We start from the raw sequence: 12,816 nt of genomic DNA on the forward strand, positions 1-12,816 counted from the left end.
CCCACCACACAAAGTTTGTTATGGAGACTTGTAAAAGGGGAATGGATTCTGTCTACTGTATTACTTACAAGGATTTCTTTGTTTATGTTAGCTTCAAAGTTGTCCGTGCTTTGGAAACCAGAGCTCTAATATTCTTACTATCTTCTCCTAACCTCTTTGCTTTTGTCTACACCATGTAAATCACCCATTCTCTCCTCTCTCTTATTTCAAACCAGTTTCTTTGAATTTTTATATCACTGCTTTCCATGCTAACAGCCATGTTGCATTCGTAGAAAAGAGGATAGAATGAAACAGAAGCTAAACACCAAAATGCCACGGTATTGTACAACACTTTATAAACCTATCCCATAATCATTATCCGAAACAAGTTAGATGGAGGCCTGAAATTTATTGACAATTGCCTTTTGTCTGTTCTTCACAGGACATTGAACGAAGGTGATGGCTGATCTTTATGGCAAGACCGCCATCTTACCGCGATGATTTAGGTAAGTTCTGCACACCTCGTGTGTGAGACACATAACTTCCTGCTGTTACCTTAGTTGTTATTGTCTATTGATAACAAAATTGTCATGGACTGGGAATATTAAAGAAGACATCGACTTCGTGGTATAAGAAATTGCAGGGGCCTATTTATCGAATGTAGAACAAGAAAACCAATTGGTTGTTGCGTTGATAGCTGAAGAGAATTAAGTGGGCGGACGTACTGGAGGAAACAATATAGCCAAGACGATTGTGATAGGTTTATGAACAAGACAGGCATATGTGCAAGTGACAGTCGACATGTGGGGATAGTTGAGGAAGCCGACGAGATGGTGGTGATGATGAAGTTCATCTGGTTTGCTGATCAAGTTGCGAGCATTCCAACCTTTCATGCTGAATTGATGAAAATGTTAATTTTGACATTTTTTTTTGAAATACTGTAATCTTTAAATGCCGCCCTGATTTGTAACACCTTGTAATTCGACTCCAAACGTTTTTGCGTGTTCAGCTTAGGGACGGGGCTGTGTTTATCCTGACCGTCACATCAGGAATGGAAAGTACCACAACCTCCTTTGTAAATCTCTTTTAATTTATTCTAAGTAAAATTATCTGGCGCTTACACGAAGAGCACGTGTGTGTGCTTTGGAAATCATCCAAAGTAACTTATTTCACAAGTAGGTCTACATAGGGAATGGTTTATTTTTGACAAGAGTAATCAACACAAGAAAGGAACTCTCGGATAAACAAAGAAATAAGACACGAAACATGAAATGAGGGGAAGAAGGAAATAATGAAACGAAAGGATTGAAAGAGAAGGAATAGAGAAACGAATGCAAATAAATTAAGTTGACACAAAAATGATGTAAAGGTACAAAAAGATTGAAAATATTAGGGGACGAAAAATAGAGATGAATGAGAATTTGAACCAAGTAAAAAGAAAAAAAAGAAAGAGGAAAAGCCTTAAAGAAAGAAATGAACGAAGGAAATAAGAAACAGAACATAGTAACGAGAATAAAGAAACGAGGATTTAAACTGACCGGATGAAAGTAGTAGGGAAGTAGAGGAACATAACAGTGACTAGTCTCCGGACTGAGAAAGGGAGACAGTAAATTTGAAGACCCTTCCAGGACGCTCGTTGGCGCGAACGCACAATGACTTCCCGTAAAAAGAACATCCCGCTGACCGAGACTTCAACTGTCCCGTGGTGCTTATAACTCTATATTACGTAGTTAAATGTGTTTTACGTAGTCTGTTTTAGTTTTATCTTGCTTTATAGCGACCCTAATTCCTACACATCCAGCTTTATCCGAAATATGTATATGATTTCCCGAGCGAGGAGCTTCCGTTTATGCAATTTTGTGCGATGTTTGCGCTCCGACACACACACAATAAAGGATCGACAGCGGTACTTGTGTGATTGACAGAATAATTTAAAGGGTTTCCGTACGTGTGTCACATCACATGTAGTTGAAAGGAGTCGATTTCCGTTGAATGTGGACACAGAGGTGCAGCGTGCCGTTTCGCATTTGATGTTTTACACGAAGGTGGCTTTGACGACTAGTCTGGTTGTAGGAGGAGATATTGAATAACGCTTCGGAAACTGATTTGCTTGCTTCTTTTGTTGAATTCTGGATCGAGAGAGGGTGAGAACAGGGGATCCGGGCAACTTTCTATGGTATTCTCGTTTTTGATGATTTTTGGTCTTTTTTTAACTTTTGATGGGTTATGGATTGTGAGTAATGTAGAGTATAATATCCATTTAAAGGTAAAATGTACCTCGGTGCTTTAACCAAGCACAACGCCATACCAGAATATGGGGGAGTGACGATATCACTCCATACTTTCTTAACCGCAGCCCCTGTCGCCTTGACGATGAGAAAAGATACTCGTGACCTATTTATTTTATATAACTTTTATCACCTGTACAGTCGAATCGAGAAACTATTAACACAAAGATTTGTGGCCCTTTTTAGAAGCTAATAGTCTCTCAGCTGGTCAAGAAATGTCCTGTCTTTTACGAAACCGGTAGGCTACGTGCTCATAGGACTCCGACACGGCCGTATCGTCAGCCCGTTTAACCCAAACTGGAAGGATATTGGCTGTAGGCTATGTTATGAATATCAGAGGAGTGTGGAGGACGGATTTAGGAACTGAAGGAACACACGAACAGACGTAAGACGACAGTAACACCGCCCGGGATTCGATTTTGGTATCCAGCATGCTCGGTTTCTTTATCACCTCTATTTTGTTTCTTTCCACTGAAGATTTGACTGGCATTCAGATGGACAATGTACTGATTAAGATTTTTTCTTGGTGTTCAATTGACTGTACAGGTGAATCTAGAGGCAAGTTCTCAGAATAGGCAACGTCTTTCTCATACATCTGTACTGTTGTGTTTCATAATACGTATAGAATTAATCCTACTATATTGTATGCTACTTATAACAATATAAAATGAGTTCCTGACACAGGATCATAAAATACTAAACTTTCCTGTCCTCTTCCTTTCATTATATTTCCACTTTTTTACTCTGTGGCCTGAAGAAACGTTACGTTTGATTAGGAGTGATTATCTTCCGAGTCAAAATCAGTGTGTTCCGTTATGCGTGCGGAGGGTGTGGCCTGTATGGGAGCAGCTTAGTAGCTCTAGAGCAGAAATTTTGTGGTTTTTATCTGCACGCACCGTCACATGTCCCGTCCTTCCATTAAAGACACTTACTTACGCGTGGACATAAATACAACTTGAACTGCGGTAACAGTTAGCTGTCTGTCATTTCAAATACGAAAAGTTCTGCTGTCATATGCGCCTGCAAGGGAAGCTAATTTATTGTTTTCATTGGTACCGTCGTAATTAATGCAGCAAATATTTTTATTTTGTGCGGTTGCAGTTATATTTTATATTTCGAATAATGTATTACGATTCTATCACTAGGCTATAGTAATTACATTAGTAAATTGTATTCACTATTACAGTATTTTGACAGTGAAAGGAGCAAAGGTGTCAAATGAAAGAAAAAGTTTCAGAGGCCCCATATAAGACTGAAATCAGATGGACATCATCGGCTTTGAAGAAAACCTTTGTTTTTAAGGACTGACTTAATGGTAACAGCGAAATCGGTTATTGGAAAGACCATATAAAGATGTGCTGCATTGTTCAGAAGTACTTGTGTTTTGATACCATTATGTTGGACACGTCCTTAATTTAAAAATCAACAAAATATAACTGACAGCAGTTGAGATTTGTTTACTTAACATGCCTCCATCATCAGGGAGATATACACTCATAGCCCTGATGATGGAGGCAGCAAACACCTATGAAACGTCGGCAAACATATACCAGTCTGTATTTCACACAAAAAAACAAGTTAGCGCTATTCTGTTTCTTAACATGTTTCGATCCGCCAGGTGAATATATTATTGCTATAAAATGTACTGAGTTTCAGTATGGTGAAATATGTTCAATAATATCATATATGAAGGCAAATATAAATGGTATTACTTTTTACTGGTTATGGTTGCTTTCAAGTGTTATTAATGACCTAGCCCTGCTGTATGTGTGGTAAATAAGTATGTGTATTTATTTTCGCAGCTTATAATTTCCATGTTGAATAATTTTGGCTATTGTTTTGGATTGCCTGTGATGCACACAGAAGCTTTAGAATCGCGTGTTCCCTCTCCCATAACCTCTGGAACGTCTTGTTTCAGAAATAAGTAAATGACGTCAGCACATACAATTATCTAAGCCAGTGTTTCTCAACCGAAGGACTGTGAACCGACTCAGTATATGGCAGTCGGCATATTCTAGTTAAGGTCATTTCACCACAACTGGCTTTTTCGTGTCTCTGTTTTGGTGTACAAAGCCGAGAGGCGAGGAAGAAACACGGGTTCCTGGGGTCAGTCCCCCGGTCCTTACAAGGTGGGTAAGCCTATTCACCACAAATTAAATTATTTCTTATACCATTGTGCATACGTAATCCTCACTCTTCATTGCGATAGTTCGATGCGAGTAAATATTTTGTTTTCCGACGTTAATCCTCTTGGCCCAGTGTTAACTATATGTATCACATTCTGCAACGAAAAATAACTGCATTTATATTTATCGGTTTTGTACGATTCTCAGTGTAAACATTGTTCTCGTAAACACCACTAACCAGTTGATCTCTTTTTATAGAGAGCCATTGATTTCCCTTTCAGGTGCAGAGAGAATTATTAAACATTATTTAGACAATATTCGGATTTGAAGATTTAATACAGAATGTCCCATGAAGATGTATACATAATGTTCATATATTTAATGGTGTGTTGTTAACCATTACACACATTCCTTTACAATTTAAAGCTACTAGAGCAGAGCGCTCCTTTCGGAGCTCCTCGGGGGGTTGGTTGCGTTTTAAAAACTTGGGTAAGAAACTAAACGAACCCCCCCCCCCCCAAATGGTGGGTTAAAACACTTGACCAACCCCCCTTCGGGGTGGTTGGTCAAGTTTTTAAAACGCAACCAATCCCCACTTCGGGGGGTTGGTTGCGTTTTAAACTAAACCAACCCCCCGAATGGGGGGTTAAAACACTTGACCAACCCCCCTTCGGGGAGGTTGGTTGCGTTTTAAAATCTTGTGTAAGACACTAAACTAACCCATTGTGTTGGTACAACAATGCCGAGTAAACAAATATAACGTGACATTGTTTGATGACGTCATTTTTTGACGACAACGACAAATCACAAATTGTTATAGTATAGAAGAGAAGAAGATAGATATGCCTAATTCCTGTATTGTAAAGAAACGTGTTTTGATGTAATAAAAATAATTAGGTCTATACACTTGTTTTGTACAGTAGTCTTAAAGTATGATACCGGTCTTCGAAATTGCTTTACCAGTCCTCGAAGCGGAGTAGTTTAAAAATTAGTACTCTACCTACTGGCATCGTCTTTCATAATATTTTATTGTATTTATTTAGTAAGAACAAAGTGTTGTGATTATATCGCGAAGTCTGCAAAAGCAAATTCAGTAAGATGTTACTCCAACCTTGGGTCATAAATACGTAAATTACGCGTTAACATCCGGCTGTATGTTGAATAAACTGCTGCTAATATAGATGACTGGTTATATGGAGCCAATAAAAGTTATTTCTACCATAATACATGACTGGCAAATTCTCTCCTTTCTCATTTATATTCACATTAGGGAAACAAAACAGATGCTACAAATACCTCTTCGATCTTTAGTTGTGTGGCGGCAAATACTTAACAACATACAGACGTCAGATATATTATATCCTTAATTGGTTTTAAACCACAATAACATAATGTATAATAAAATGTTTTCAGATATTTGTTTAGTGGAATTTCAATTTATAATTTGCCCGCATACCGAAGTGTGTAACAACTTTGCAGTCCGCTCTGCTCTCAAATACATTTATTGATACTCTGTTTTGTTGTTTCTTTTTCTCTCTGAAGGTCTGTACTATACATGCATTTGTGTTTGTGTGTGTGTCCTACCGACAAAGATATCAATCACAGCGTTGGAGCGATCGCCCGTCATTACCATTTTATAGATTCTGTTGTTTTCAGCTGCGCAGTGAACTTTTGAAATATCTGATGTATATAACATTAATTCTATGACTTTTTAACGAATACGGATGATTAAAAATATGTGAAATAACAGAAAAGCGCGGCTGTTGACATGTCATGAAAAATTCAAAACTAAAATTAAATACAAATAAGCTTATATAATAGATATTAAGAAAATAATAGCAATTTGATTCATTTCAGTTTTTTACTTTAACGTGCTGACTTAACAGCTACAGCGGCCAATTACGGTGTCAGCACAAGAAGGTTAAATGAATACAATGTTTCAGAAGACAAGAAGAAAGTAAACACAAAATTAAACTAAATACATCTAATTAATCTAATCACTTTCTCGTATCGAGGTGTCCTCAAAAGAGAGAATGTTTTCACCAAAAATGCCAAAAAATCTGCATGTGTCATTTGCAGCAATGAGGTCCCTTTTGCAGAAGGACTGTCTTTTAATACACTGCTTACCCAGAAAGTAGAATGTTCTCTTATCTGCCTTGTAGGCACACGAATCCCAACAGTGTCGGTGATGGAATGACAATTAATTTTTGCCATTGAATACAATAGTAAAAAATAAAGAATCGAGATATCGAAGCCTGGAATAAATTGTTTTAAAATTAAATAATAATAATAATAATAATAAGGCGAAATGAAGGTGAAGTGTCCGTCTTCTAAGACTTCACATGATGAAATGTATGAAGGAGTGGAGATAATACTCTACTTATTCTTTATTTACCTCGGCACTATATTGAGGTCAGTAATCAGCTTCAGGGTCTGGCCGCGTTCTCCCTAATGAAGGAGCCCTCGATATTCAGTGGATACGAAGCTGGGTAGGCCCCACAGTGTGATAGACATGACGGACAAGAGAAGAATTCTTGCCTTTCCTGGAAGTATAACCCGGTCTTCCAGATCAAAGCAAAGTACGTTACTGACCGAGGAATACCGTCTAATGATAACTAATATCCACGAATCGTATATTACTGTGCATCATCTTCTAGTATTGCCTACATTTTTAATATTGTCATATTATGAGGTATAATTTCATTGTTTTGCACTGTTATAGTGAAATATCTCATAAAATGTTACTAAAAGAAAAAAACCCACATCATTAGTAATAACTAATTCGGAAGAGATATGTCTACACTCTTAAAGTGAAAGACGATGATGTTAAAAATGTCTAAAAATCAGCACATGTGATTTGCAGCACTAACGCACCTGACTGTAAGGCTGTGATATATCCTAGCGCACTGCTCACTAAAAAAGTAGAAACATATCTTATTTGCCTTGGGCATACAAATGCCAACAACGTCTATCAAGGAAAGACGTATTTTGCCCTTGAAAACATTTATAAGAAGTAAAGCATTGAAATGTCGTCTGGAATGAAGTATTCTGAAATTTAAGCAATGTAAAAATTTAATAATAATTACGTAACATATCAAGCTGGAAGAAACTAAATTGACACAGATTGATAAAGTTTCTTTGATATATTCCTTTTATTATGATCAGGGCTTAATATAAGAGTATTTAAAGTTCATTATTCCAACATTTCTTGTTTTGCAGAGGAAGACCCGAGATGTTTTTTTTTGTAATTTATGAAGGATAATAAAGTGTGACAAAGGATTATATTGTTAACGACATTCTAACCACCTCAGGCCAGACTGAATTTCATTACGTGGCCGCTACCATGCCGCGGGTTCCAGTCTGCAAGAAGCTGCCACTCAGCAGACGCGTTGAGGTCAAGTACTGAAAAGCAGTTTGGCCCTAATCCACCCACAGTCTCGAAGGAATGGTCAAGCGGTCAATTACTTGAAACAGTGGCACATCAGCTAATAGGATGAGATGTCGCAAATGACGAGGCAGCGCTGTTAGGGCGGTCATGGCATGGATTGATGTGTCGTGTCGCGCAAGGGACTGCTTCTTGTCTGTCTCGGTCCGACGACGACTTGCTACCAATGTCATTCGTTTGGTTGGTGGATCAAATATGGTCTTGATTTCTGTAGGAATAAACAGGTATAGTACAGAACAAAGAAAGAACAACAATTATGAAGAAAACGTAAGCAATTCGTTTGAAAATCAAAAGAAATATAAAGAATTGTGGAAAACAGGCGAAAGAAAGTAAGAAAATTAAACTTTTGAAAACCTAAACGTGTAGGAATCAGACGATCTGTTCTTAAATTATAAACGACACTATTACAAGTGAACACCGTATATGGTGCCGAATTAAATGGAAAGGTAATTAGACAACTAGAAGGATGCGGACTGGGTATTCTCGAGGCGCTACCCTGGAATTCGTCTTGAAACACCGAGAAAGACTATGAATACCTCAGCTAATAAGCCAGTAGTGGAAAGTCGCATTTTACAATAGAATTGAGGACACTGGCACGGCACGCCGCGCAGATCGTTGTTTCACGAATACTAACCGAGACCTTTGTTACGTTTCAGGTACTTCTTGAAGAAATGAGATCCGATGCCATTGTTTGCGCAAAGATGTCGTTTCTTTACCAATGCGAGGTGAGGTCTCATTGTTGTGCAACAATGGGTACGCTTGAATCCCCCTGTTTTGCAACATCCGGTCCAAACAGTGGGATATATTGTTGCTAAAATGCGACAGACGGACATGGACGGGCCCATAAGATGTTCGTAGCTTACGCTAGAGCTCGAAAAGCACTTAAAATTGCGTACATCGAAGATTCGTACATCCAGACAATTAATGAAGTTAAACATTGTAATTTTCCAAACTCCCTAGTACACTCTTGTACTACGTCAGCACATTGTTGGCTCAGTGCTATATCCCAAGGAGAACTGCAATTTCAGCTAGGTTGTCGCTAACTGTGGGTTTGCTTGTAGAAGTTCAAATGAATAAGTTCTGGGCGTATCCATGAAAAGTAGCGACAACTGGATTGAATCGAGGGAGGTTTTCTGGATTTATAGTGTCTGGTGTGATATAGGGCTCCGACTATGTCTTGTCTGTTTTCAAACGTGACTCAGTATCGTTAATATTCAACAGAGATTCAGCTAATAGGCGGCCGAGAATCTTTGTATCAGCCGCATTTACAAAAACTGAAGAAACTCTTGTGGATTTAGCACCACCGGTTTTGGTGGTCATGCCTACTAACCCCGCTTATATTCAAGGTTGTTACAAGTACGCGAAATTGTTGTTCTAAGATTAATAGATTAATAGAACTATAAACTTAAACGCGTACCGGTTGGCCTATATTAAAGAATTCACCCGTGTTCTGGGACATCACCCTTAATCTTGTGTTCCAGAACATTCAGTATAGTCTGTTTCGGGAATGTCGTTGATGTAGGAGAGTCGGTATGACAAAGACTAGTTTTTCATGTCTAAAATCGTTGGGAATGGAACGGGACTAAAAATCAAATTACCTTAAGAAAGGAATTACGAAATAATAGTCAAGATCGAGCTTGAGAGGATTGTGGATCAGAAATCTTGTAAGCGAGAAATATCGGCGAGATACATTTCATGCAAAACTATGCCCTTAAACGAATGCTGAATTAACATGTCCAAGGCATTCTATATATAAATACTTACCCCCCTGAAGCCGAAGGTTGTTTAAATAGTATTTAAGAATTCAGTTCGTGCCTCAAATAAAACACACTTCTCAGTTAACAAAGATAGATTAGTTGAAGATGCTTTAGGAAATAATATTCTGAGAATCATGCAAAACACATGGATACAAAATGTGATTATGTGGAAAATCCATTGCCGATGAACATTCCAGCTGATTCACCTCCCACTCTCCTGTTTCTAGTATCGTTTTATGACGTGTTTGCCCTAATCTTGTATTAGTCGCTGATTTACATTTACCATCGTTCGCAAGAAGTTGTGTTTCATTTCTGAACACAAAAAAATTGAATCAAATAAATTACAATAAATTGTAAAAGATATCAATAAATATGCAATGGCATGATGTTAACAGTGGAAAAGTTAAAACTCTTTTATGTTACTGATCTGATCCAAGTTGTGCACTCCATTGTACGAACGGCCCTCATTAGGTTATCTATCGTAAAGCAACGCTTATAGTGATCGGACTCCAAAGATTATTGAGTGCCTTGCGAACAGATGTACTTGTCCTATGCTGTGCGTACAGCTGACGCAAAACACAATGTGCTGGCCCATGCTTTTTGGGGGGCTGAAGAGGACTTGGGTCGGTGTACTGTCAAAAACAACATTTTTCCGGTCGTTATTTTGAGATAAAATACCAGGTAGAATGGATGTATGTCTGACGTCATAGACCACTGCGAAACTGACTCACGAGTATCATTGTATTTCGCGTCAATTACTCCGTTCACACTTCCGGGGGCGCAGCCTTTCTTGGACCTAACTGTTCACAGAGGTTTGTAGTGCGTGCGACTTACCTCTGCTTTCTGTTCGCCTGGAGCTTAGACACCGGCACAACAAACCTTACCTATAGCTTCATATTAACGCAACATAACAACCAACACCGTCGTGGCATCAGCGACCTCGTATTTCAGGGTAATTATGATGCTAGAAATGCTAGTGGCTTGGCTCGTTGTCAACAGAGCTAATTGCAGAACACATTTAATCATTAAAATAATAAAAGCACCTATTATTTATGAAGAATATAACAACGTTTGAAGCTATAAAATGAATGGGAGGTGCAGTTCGTTGTGCTCGTGATATTATAACTACTTTGCTCACACAATAATTCAATATGAAATATTTGTTCTTTAATTTATAATTGTGTGGGCTGGATATATACTACGTCCCGATGTTAATAGAGTTGTGGTTTGCTCCAGGCCCTCACGTGACCAGAAAGTTGTGTTTTGAGAAATCGAGACCAGTACAAAACTTATTTTTATTAGTGGATGAGGATTCGTGTTTAACGTTCTATTTGGACATTACGCCAATGAACTGCCAACAGTCTAAGTGGATTACCTCTTCGGAGAATACGCACAAATTGTTGGGATAGATCAACGGTACTTGAGGATTAACGGTTTAGTATGTCTTTGGGTATCTGCTTCAGTTATTAGCCTATCTCTCAGCCTAGATTCGAAACGGGAACGTCCCGAATCAAGTGTGCCACCAGCTACGCGGAGAAACTTTGTAGAATCCTCTGAAGTCCTCGTGGTAGGACAATGCATTTTTTTCTTACAATCTTCGCTTTCGAGAGGCCTGTCCCAGGATGATGAGTTAATAAGAGTTGTCCAATTTCATGAGACAGCATTGTACATAGCTTCATTTGTTTGGAGTTACGATGTGAGCTGTTTGATCTGCATCTGAGTCTGCACGAGCAGAAAGCGTCAGTAATTTTACTTCGCTCTGAAAATTCTCTTCGTGACAGAGACAACGCAACTCGTACGAACCCAGGACATGGCCGACAGGAAAAATGCAAAAAGTGGCCCCTACTTTTGGAACATTGTTTCTGAACTATCGAAACACCAAACATTCACAATAACCGATATTAATTTTGGACAAAATATTATGGAATACTTTAACGACGTTCTGTCAACAGTTTAAACAGAGGTCTGATTGGAAAACTAGATTTTTTATGAAATTTGTAGGCTAAAAACGCTGAGCTAAAGAATAGTTTTCAGGGTTCTCCCTTTTCTTCTGCAATTCGTTATACTGTTCCATTATTTACTGTATTCACTAGATTTCAGATGCAACAACGTTTAGTGAATCACTAAATAAACCGTGTCTTATCGCCATGGAAACCTGCTCAACAGTACATTTTTACATCGAAGTTTACGAAAACTTGCCTAATTTGACTTGCAGATGAAATTGGGGTATATAATAATTATGTCAAATTTAAAATCTTGCAAATTCGTGCCTTGGCCTATAGGGCATTATGTGTTAAATGATAAGAACAGAATAGCAACTGCATTTGAGTATGATAGCAGTGGAGCCCATAAAAATCTATGCTCTCAGACACACGTTTTGTCCTAGTTTATTTCAAATTCACCTGGGTGGCTGTCCACGAATTCATTTGCCCGACAGTCCGTGTAGATCTTGTGGACACAGTGGCACTAGGACTGTGTTCTTTTGAGCATTCTTGGTATTACTTTCGCAGTCACTCAATAGTGTCACATATTAATCTGTCGCCGTCCGTGAATTATGCAAGAGGCTCGACCAAACGACATCACATAACCTCAACCCAAGTTGAGGCTTCTTGGCTGAACTCAGCGTAAAGAAGTTTACCAGCTTTGTGCCAGTATCTTACGCAGAATCGGACGTGAAAATCTACCTTAATTGGCTAAACACATTTTGCAGCGAGGTCTATAAATATACGTGAAAAGAACTTAAGCTTCGAGTCGTACCCGATTTGGTTTTCCTGATCACGATACGTCTAGTTAGCGAACATACAAAAAGCAAAAAGCAGGTTTGCGCGGTATAGAAGAACAGAGGAAAAAGAGAGTAAAGAACGAACACAAACGAGAAAAAGTCTGCTATAAAGATTTGAGAAAACATCGATGGTTGATTCATGCATGAGTTGAATTTATGAGGTGCGCTTTGTGTAAGTTTTGTGCTTGCCGGTGGCTGCTAAATCTACCAGACGGCCCTGTTTCTTGAATAATTGACTATCTGGGTGTCCGCCTCTTCTAAGTCCTACTTTCTTCTAGAATTGTGATACGAATCTGATGAGCCCTTTAACTCAGTAAGAAAAATTATCGTCTGCGGGCTGGATTACCGCGTTTGGAGTCCCGGCAAGCGGCCACCATGTCCGAGACAGGTCTCTGCCCTAACCAAACTCATATGCAATGTGTACCGGCTAGTCTTTTAC

The 12,816-nt window shown here is 38.7% G+C and overlaps 1 protein-coding gene across 3 annotated transcripts in view; it reads left to right on the top strand.

Moving 5' to 3' along the window:
* The window catches only part of LOC110835786 (uncharacterized), a 768,515-nt gene that overhangs the window by 301,170 nt on the left and 454,529 nt on the right, over positions 1-12,816 (top strand). For all 3 annotated transcript variants that reach the window (XM_087358219.1, XM_087358223.1, XM_087358220.1), the window contains one exon: positions 422-485. The gene's annotated coding sequence lies outside the window, so the exon portion shown is untranslated. The remainder of the gene's footprint in view (positions 1-421; positions 486-12,816) is intronic.

This window comes from Zootermopsis nevadensis, unplaced genomic scaffold, assembly GCF_977971745.1.
Source record: "Zootermopsis nevadensis isolate Lab colony 2312 unplaced genomic scaffold, Znev_1.0 Znev_ptg000029l, whole genome shotgun sequence".
Lineage (NCBI taxonomy): Eukaryota > Metazoa > Arthropoda > Insecta > Blattodea > Termopsidae > Zootermopsis > Zootermopsis nevadensis.